Here is a 9,680-nt window from a genome sequence, read left to right as displayed (position 1 = left end):
GTGAGAACGGACTAATACACTAATAAAAAGGGGCAATAGAATTTGTATCCAGATTTATCTGACTTTAAGTCTTCTTGCCACCGCTATCTGGCAAGTAGAGTCTCTGAACACTAGTTGCCTCTGTAAAGGTCTTGAGTGACCGTTGTGTAGAAGGTGAACAGAGGGCACCAGGAGTACAGGGTCACTGGCATACACACCTTATTGTAACCTGCAGGAAGGCATACTATTGTATATCTCCTCTCCTTGAACACAGGCAGTACCTGTACCTTGCCTCTAGTCAGTAGAATTATATATAAAAGACTTTGCTTTAGCAGACTGGAGCAAGAGATTCTCTTGCTGGATTCAAAGAAATAAGAAGCCATGTCATGACAATGTTTTGTGTCAAGGAATTGTAGCCAGCCTCTAGTTACTAAGAGTGATGCCTGGCCAACATCTGGCAAACAACAGGTGCCTCAGCCTTATGACCTCCAGAAACTGAATTCTGTTAACAGCTACTTGATATTAGGGGAGATTCTGAGATCCAGAAAAGAATGTAGCCTGCCAACTCCTTGATTGCCATCTTGTAAGATCCTTCCTAGAGGACCTAGTTCAGGCTTGCCTGGACTCCTGACCCACAGAAAGCAGCAATTATAAACTAATACAGGCCCTGCTGTGCCAAACTGAAAGAAGAAAGAGTGACTATTGAGAAGGTGATACTGGACCCAAGACTGCCCAAGTACCATGGGAGCCAGAATAACGAGAAAAGGCACATTTTCCAGAGAAGAATCTCAGGTCAAGCCAGAAATAAGATGTAGTTTAGATTGAAAAATATGCCTGAGACAGGGTCACCTGAACTGTGAGTTGACACAAAAATTTGCAATTCCACATTTTCTGTTTCTTCATTTTCTTGTCTTTCCTTTTTTTTAAAATTTATTTATTTGAGATGGAGTCTCACTCTGTTGCCCAGGCTGGAATGCAGTGGCACAATCTCGGCTTGCTGCAACCTCTGCCTCCTGGGTTCAAGTAATTCTTCTGCCTCAACCTCTTGAGTATCTGGGACTACAGATGCCCACCACCATGCCCGGCTAATTTTTTATATTTTTTAGTACAGACGGGGTTTCACTATGTTGGCCAGGCTGGCTCGAACTCCTGACCTTATGATCTGCCCACCTCGTCCTCCCAAAGTGCTGGGATTACAGGTGTAAGCCACTGCACCCGGCCGTTTCTTCATTTTGTAGGCATACTATGCTTAGCTTAAAGGAACAGTTTTGGATTTCACTGTATATATTACAGAAAGATAAGAGTCCAGATAGTTACTCTTTTGTTTTTGGTAACTGCTTTTTTTGTTTGTTTTTGGGAATCTGCTGAATAAACAGTCTGAGAAGATAAACAATAGATACTGGTTGTATACCATATTCACAAATAGAAATATTGAGCCACTAACAGAACATTTGCCTGTATAACCAGAATGAATTGATTTTTTTCTCTTCTTCTTTGAAAATATGATTTAACAACACACAAAATATTTGAACAATTAAAAACGTTTTTCATGTATATATATTTACTCCAATCTTTGTCCATATGTATTTGTATTTTAGAAAGTTACCATCTTAGTGAGAATTCTTTCAGCTAAAAGAAACATCAATCCTAACGCAAACTGATTTATACTATAAGGCCAATCATCTCCTACCAGGAAGTCCAGAGGCAGAGTGGGTTTATTTAATGTCAGCTTATTCAATAAAACAAGATGATAGAAGCATAAGAATATTTTACCAAAAAGGTAAAAAAAGTGATCATAGAGGTCAGGGCCTCAGATGTTTTTCACCACTGCAAACAAGCATGCTGAATGTTGTTTTCATTCTCTGGCTGCAAGATGGCTGTAGTGTGTCTAGGTATCACATACAGACAAGGTGGTCTCTCAAGGAAGCAGAGAGAGCCTACCTCTTCTTACAGGTCTTTCTTAAGACCAAGGTCATTTTCCATAAAATCCCCCATGAAATTGTCATGGTGCCATTTTGTCTAGAACTTGGTCACATACATTTTCCTAAACCAATCACTGGCGGTGAGAATAGCATTTCTGTAAAGCAAGCAAACAAATTCAGAAGTTTGATGCGTACAAGATAAGGCAGGAAGATAGCCAACAAAATAAGATAAGTCTGAAAGCAAAAATGGATGCTGGATGGTGTACAGTACAGGGCTCATGACTTTTTTATTTTTATTTTTTTTACTTTTGGAGAAACGGCTTTTCTGCATCTTAAAAATTACTATTTTAATAACAATACAAAAAATGTCCATATATCATGATTTACTAGTATTTCCCCTAATTCTTTATTTCATTTTGATAGACTTGTAAAATAAATGTGAGATGCAGTATTTTCTAACTTCCTTAATTTGTGCATTAGTGATCACCAGGCAACTAGAGTAGGTGGGTGGCATTATGCTGTAAAGCAGGTTTAATAATACTGAAAGAATCAGTTTTCTATAAATTGAATATTAAGGAGATTATTTTATTATTTAAAATATCATATTGGTATTTTAGTTAACCCCCAAACAAAGGTCAGTAAATTGTGTATTTGGGATTAAATTTACACAGAACTTTAAAGATCCATAATAGGTTGACTTTTCAGCACATAACCTCTGGTAGCATTTAGTTGATTGATTTTAATGTAAGCTCTCTAATGTCAAAGAGCAAAGTTTGGGGGGGAAGATCTCAAAGTGTTTTTAGTATTTTAATATTAATAATAAAATATATCCCACTTATTGAATACACACTACTTGTCATATAATTTCTTATCATAATTAGCTCTATGAAAACAACATTATTATATGCATTTTGCAGAGAATGACTCAGGGAATGTAAGTAAATTAAAACAAAAAAAAAAAAACACTAGAAACTGGTGAAAATGAAAGTCAAATCTAAGTTTATCTCCAACACGCATAACATTCTACTGAGCTAAATTGCCCAGAATAGTAGCTACTCAATAAATGGTTTGAATCAGTGAATGAAAAAATTTTAAGCTCAAATGCATGTTTTTACTCCCCAGGATCATTAAAATGTGATTTTAAAAGTGCACCATACATTCTCTACAATTAAGGTACATTTAGCAGAATATGGTCCGTTCAGCTTAAATTGATTCATGTGATTTGGTTTGGTTTGTAATGATAGGACAAAGTCTGGCCCTCTCTGGAGCTTTAAATAATGTTCCTGGCTCCCCCCAAGTCACCCTACCTAAAGTGTAGCTAATTAATTAGGAAGAAAAGAAAAACCTTCTCCACAGGAAAGTCACTTTTTTCAATCTGGCTTTTTCAGATGGAGTTTATTAGCAGAGTAGATATATAATGAAAGAAAGGTGACCATGACTGACCTTTCTCATTAGGCACAAAGACTGTAAGGCATGGAATTATTAAAACCCTTTCCATCTTTCCAACCTTGTTATGAAAAATTTGGGATTAAATACAAAAACTCAGGGAGCCATGATCACAAAGCAAAATACTTTCAGTTCCCATTGGAAGATGAACCAGCTTCTATTTTACACACTCACTGACACAAATGCTTCCAGGATTTGGAGCGTGGTGTAAGTTATGTGTGTGTATGCATACATGCACATTGTGTGTGTGTGTGTATATATGTGTGTGTATACATTACTTTTGACTTTCACATACTGATGATATATTGTAATGATCCAATGAGTTCTATTCACCTGTTGCAATCTGGAATCCCTATGCTCAACTGAGAATTACTGTCAGCAGATACAAGACACCACAGTACAGTTACTGATAGAGATCATAAAATGGCAGATTCTTCACAATCTTGGTCTGTTTATCTTGTAAGCCACCAGGTACCTACCTTTGCATCAGTCACTTAAGCATCCAGTTGAATAGTTGAGAATGGAGAAGGTAGTTGAGAATGGAGAAGGTAGTTGAGAATGTAAGGGAAGTGATACTTGTTAACCTCCTGGTATGTGATAGAAAACTGGGACCTTGAAAGTTGAACAGTATATCCCAGATCAAAAGGCCAAAGGAACTGCAATTTTAACTCAGGACTCAGATGGGGAAAAAAAAAGACATCTAGGAATTTTTATAAAATAAAAACATTATTAACGGGCTGTGTGATGTAGCGGTTCAGCAAATTCACACAACTGTTACCTATTCTAATAGATGTACAGCATCCAGATGATAGAATACTATGTATTATATTTTTAATTTTGATAAGATCACATCTGAAATAATGGATTTCACTTGGGTAGCTATATTTATGAAATATGTATAGAATCTGAACATACAGAGAAAAATGCTCAAATGCCTTCAATACCTCTATATCAAGTCAAGGTATTGAAACAATCTTAGGAAGAATTTTCTAATGAAGGGTTGTGCCTTAGTCCATTAACAGAATACCAGAGACTGGGTAATTTATATAGCAAAGATATTTACTTTTTATAATCCAGGAGGCTGAGAAGTCCATCATTAAGGGGATGATATCTAGAAAGGGCCTTCTTGCTGTGATCCCATGGTGAAAAGCAGAAAGGCAAAATAGCACAGGTACCTGAGAGAGAGAAGAAAGGAGACTAGAACATACCCTTTTGTTAGGAACCCACTCCCACAATAATGGCAATAATTTATTCATGAGGGAAGAGCCCTCATGACCTATTCACTTATTAAAAGACTCACCTCTCAACACTTGCATTGGGGATTAAGTTTCTAATGCATGATCATTGGCAGACATTTAAACCATAGCAACTTGCAAACTCAGACACATTTTAAATCAAAAGTCTTGCTTCCAGTGTTTCTTTAGTGACTTTCCTGAGGTAGAGGAAGATGATTCTGGAGGAAACAACCATCTTCTATTAAGTCCAGGAAGAAGGCATAGGGACTAGTGAGAAGTTGTTGCAGGGAGGCTAATTACAGATTTACATCTGCTAGAATTTTATAAAAAATCTAAATATCAGCCGGGCGTGGTGGCTCACACTTGTAATCCCAGCACTTTCGGAGGCTGAGGCGTACGGATCACTTGAGATCAGGAGTTGAAGACTAGCCTGGCGAACATAGTGAAACCCACCTCTACTAAAAATACAAAGAATTATTTGGGCATAGTGGTGGGCGCCTGCAATCCCCACTACTAGGGAAGTTGATGCAGAATTGCTTGAACCCAGGAGGCAGAGTTTGTAGTGAGCTGAGATCGCGCCATTGCACTCCAGCCTGGGCAACAGAGCAAGACTCCATCTCAAAAAAACAAAACAAACAAATAAAAAAAAATTCTCTAAATGTCAGACAACGAAAGGGAAAAGGAGAGAGAGAGAGAGAGAGAGAGAAAAAACTAACTATCTTTTTCAAAACAGTGTTGTATTAAAACAGTCTTGTGAAAAAAAATCAGGTCATATCCATCTCAATAGGGGAAATTAATGCTCAGTTTTATTTTAGAGTACAGACAGTATCAGAGATGAACATTAACATGAACATGAACAGGTCTGTGTGGCTCCATACTTATATTCTTGATTTCTAAGCATTAGCTCCCAAAATATATTTAAGTAGAAATTATTCAGTTAGTTGTCAGGGATGAGTTGGAAAGGGCCTTACATTGGGAAGCAGGTTGGTCTTTGTGACATCTTAGTCTCCAATTTCTGTTTCTTTAAATTTATGATGCAACTGAATGACATACATATAATAGATGAGGCTTAAGATGAAAATTGGTGCTGAAAATACAGTTTGGGAGGTTTTCATCTACCTTGATTCCCTCTGTATAGCTCCGTAAATGACTGGTGTTTGGATCCAGTGAGGGTATATACACCATGGACAAATGTTCGAAAGTGCTCCCTCCAGCCTTATTTTAATATGGTTCTTGGCAGCTAAGCCACATGCCAACTCCAGAGTGCTTTTCTTGGTGTGAAGGTAATTAGTCTGGGATTAATTACAGAATCTTTCTAGCTTTATTATACAAATGCTCAGAGACAGAGTCTATTTTTTTGGATGCAGTATACAAGACTGACTACATACAAATGTGCAGCATTGTTTGCAGGCATGAATCCATGTAAATGAATAAACTTCCAAAAGGCTGAATGGCAAAGTCTACTTACTTGGTCCTTCCATCCCTACCTTCTATTCTTTCCCCCCAAAATGTGGGCATATAAAAATAAGTACTATATGTCTTAGATTTACCATGGACCAATTGGTCAAATTATTTGCATGTCAGAAATTTTTAGAGCATTGATATTTTCCAAAACTTTAAATTCCCTTCTCTGAAATATCTAATACTACTGAGGATTCTCTTTTTAGACTTTTTTCATTGTTTCTCAAAATATATCAATTTGTTTTTCTTTTGTCTCGTGTAACAGAAAAGTCAAACTGACTCAAATAATGAGAACATTGTCATATAATTCTCTGGTTATGAGAAATGTAGAGGTAGGAACACAACCAGCGGCAATTACATCAGATGTCTGGCTCTGATTCCCTGGATTCTCTTTGTTCTGTTCTTTTCATCGTCAACTTTTTCTTCAGAACAGCTCAGATGACCACAGAACGGCTACCAATCGTAACTGGGACAATATGTTTCTTGGTTCATATGCAGGGTGAAGAAGAGGAAAATTACCAATGCATGTCATTAGTTCTTATTTTTGGTTTTATAGGACCATCCTAGGTCACTGGACTAATAAGAGTGTCTAGAGAAATGTCTCTGCTGATTTGGAATGATCTAGAATAATTGGAATTCACTTTTGAAGCTGTGAGTAGATTAAGGTTCCTCTACTTCATGTGAGAAGGGCAGAGTGGATACCTGAACATCATTAGTGTCCTGTTGGGAAGCAAGAAAATGTAATGCGTCCTGTGCAGGCGACCAACAGTGTCCTTTATGCAAGGTAGCAAACTCTGCTAGTACCTAATCAGTCCCCTATGGGCTTTTCTACTTTCACTGATTCTTCAGTGTTGGTTTCCTAGGGTTCTGTTCTTGGACTTCTGTTTTTATTCTTGTGATCATCGGTGGATTTTCATAATATATAGTAGACACATTATATCATAGATATGCATCATGTACGGTGATTAAGGGAACAGACTCTGGAGCCAGGCAACCTGGATTTGAATCTCAATTTGATCACCTGATGTCTACGTCATGTTAAGTGATCTCTTAAGTTTTCTGAGACTCACTTTTTTCAAAGGAAAAATTGGGATAATTTTCTATCTCATAAGACAAATATTTTTTTTTTTAAAGATTAGATAACAAAATATGTAAAGTGCTTAGAATATTTCTGGCCCTGTTAAAAAAGCCTCCTTATGGTGCTTCAGCCTCAAGAAATGTAGATATGAGCAAAGGAAGGAATAAGAGAAAAGAAAAAAGGCATCACACCCTGTTTAACCATTTCAGGTTCAGAAGGGTAATAATGATTAATGTCTTAAGAAAGAACCCGGTTCCTTTATGCTCATTCTTTTAAAGGAGAAAATCAACATTTATTATGTCTTCATATATGCCAGGCACTGGTAAGAATGCTTTAAATTCACCTTCCATGGTTTACTCTAAAGAAGATTAATTTAAAGTTGGGCCAAAATTTCAACCATTTAATGGGACTCTGGGAGATGGGCTTAACTACAGGGTGTGTGATTATTTTTGAATTCATCTACAGTATATAGAAAAATGGGGTAACAAAGCAATTTTGATTTTCATGGTAAGAAAGCAAATACTCTCTAAATAGCTCTGGCAGCTTTCTTTATGAGGTGGGTGTTTTGTTTTTCTAAGACCACCAGAGCGGGTACAAAAGAACAAGCGACTAGGCAAGGGTAGGAGCAAAACTGCAAGTTTATTTTGGTCACCTAGCTTCAAGGGAAGAAGGTGGGTAGGGAGAGGTCTGTTGGCCCCCCGACAAAAGGGGCCCCCAGAGTCACCCGTACAGCTCTCGGACGGAGTTCCCGCAGTCCTAACATCCCGACAGGAGTGGAGGACTGAGGAAGGCCGCGCGTGGCGTGCCTCCGGAGTGGCTTTTCTAGGAGTGGGAGGGCAGTAGGCGGGGCACGGGCGTGTCAGGGGGCGTTCCACAGGTGCGACCAGGTAAATCTTGGTCTCTTCAGATTGACATCACCTGGCGCATGCCTAGTTGGTCTGCACCTTCCCGGGTCGCCGGCTGGATTNTGGATTTTCGCGCGCGGGGGAAAAGTTGGCGGGGGGATGAAGAACCCGGAAGTGCGCCATCTTGCCTCCGTTCATCCAAACAGTGGGTAAGGAACACTTCTTAAACAAAAATGTTTATGGATTTATTTTATTCATTATATGTTGGGTTATTCATCTATTAAAATAAAGTAACTTAGATGATTAAGTCATTTTTTATCAAATATCTGATGAATACTTCCAAGCATTAAGTGTTGTGCTGAGTAAAATATTATATAAGTCTTAGTCCTCATTCCCAAGGGAGTTTGTCTTCTAGTAATACCAACTCTGTGGTATCTAGTAATACCAAACTCTGTAGTTTGTAAAGGTTGTTGTTATTGTTACTTTTATGTGCATCAGAACATGTTGTTTGTGACAGTCTGATAAGCTAGGCTAGGTAGGTATTGTAAATCTTTTTCATTTTACAAATTAAACAAATGGAAATTCAATTGTCATCGTTTTCCTGTGTCCTTGTAATCTCCCAGGATAGAAATGAAGAGAGATTACCAGACGTTGCAGCAAAGAGAAAGAGAAGGATTTTATTTAGCTTGTGCACAAGGAAGTCAGTACCACAAAAGTAAAAGGGCAGACTTCTCCCTTAGGATAGTATGTGCATTAGTTTTATAGGCCCTTTCTACAGAGATGGGTTTCATCAGCACATGTATAGGAGGAATTTCTCCAGTGCTTCTGCAGTGGCTTTACATGCTTCTTTATCTATTGCATATAAGAGTAACATTTTAAATCTCCACCCCTGTCCATGATTTTTAGCATTAAAATGAGGAAGGGGTAACTATAAGTGGACATTTATAGCTGTGCATGTGGTGCCCAAGAAGCCCCTGTCCCCATGAAGCAGGAACTTGTGGTTAAGAGCTTCTTGGGTCTTTATTTATTTATTTATTTATTTATTTCTGATTGGCTGATAAGCTACAGATTGAGTGAAAAGTTTTTTTTTTCCTTTTTCACAAGACCACATCAAAATAGGAAATTGGCCAACCTGTCTGTCTTACAAGGATGTTAAGTGAATTGGCCCAATGCATAACAGTTTAATGATATTGACATTGGAACCCAATGGACGTAACTCCAATGTCTAGTAGGTTTATCACTACAGTGTTCATCAAGCACTAGTAATGAAGGAATTTGTAATACTTTTCTATTTCTTATTTTATGAAACTGGAGCCTCAACCCATCTTATTAGTATCAGTGGTTGAAAGCTAAAATAAATAAATAAATAAATAAAACTCACTAGATAATTTATTTTGATTATAAAGCATCTTACTTATGATAGCACTGAAACTCCTATTGTACATATTAGTTATTACATTGGATTATACCTCTAGGGTTTTGCTTTACTGGTATCGCTATCCTTACTGCCCTGTACAACTCCAAAATAAAACAAAACACAAAGAAACACAAAACGTTACTCCTGGAGCCTTAATACCTGGTGCTTACACAGTAACAATGTATAACTTGTTATCTGTGTCTAAGAGGCAGTTTGTGAAGTGGTTAGAAAAACAAGCTTTGGTACCTGGATTCAAACCCTACCCCTGCCACTAGAAAACTTACTTTCTGACTTTTA

This window comes from Rhinopithecus bieti, unplaced genomic scaffold (genome assembly GCF_001698545.2).
Source record: "Rhinopithecus bieti isolate Rb0 unplaced genomic scaffold, ASM169854v2 scaffold_30866, whole genome shotgun sequence".
NCBI classification, from domain to species: domain Eukaryota; kingdom Metazoa; phylum Chordata; class Mammalia; order Primates; family Cercopithecidae; genus Rhinopithecus; species Rhinopithecus bieti.
The sequence above is the reverse complement of the archived record's forward strand: the minus strand, read 5'-3'. Positions refer to the sequence as shown.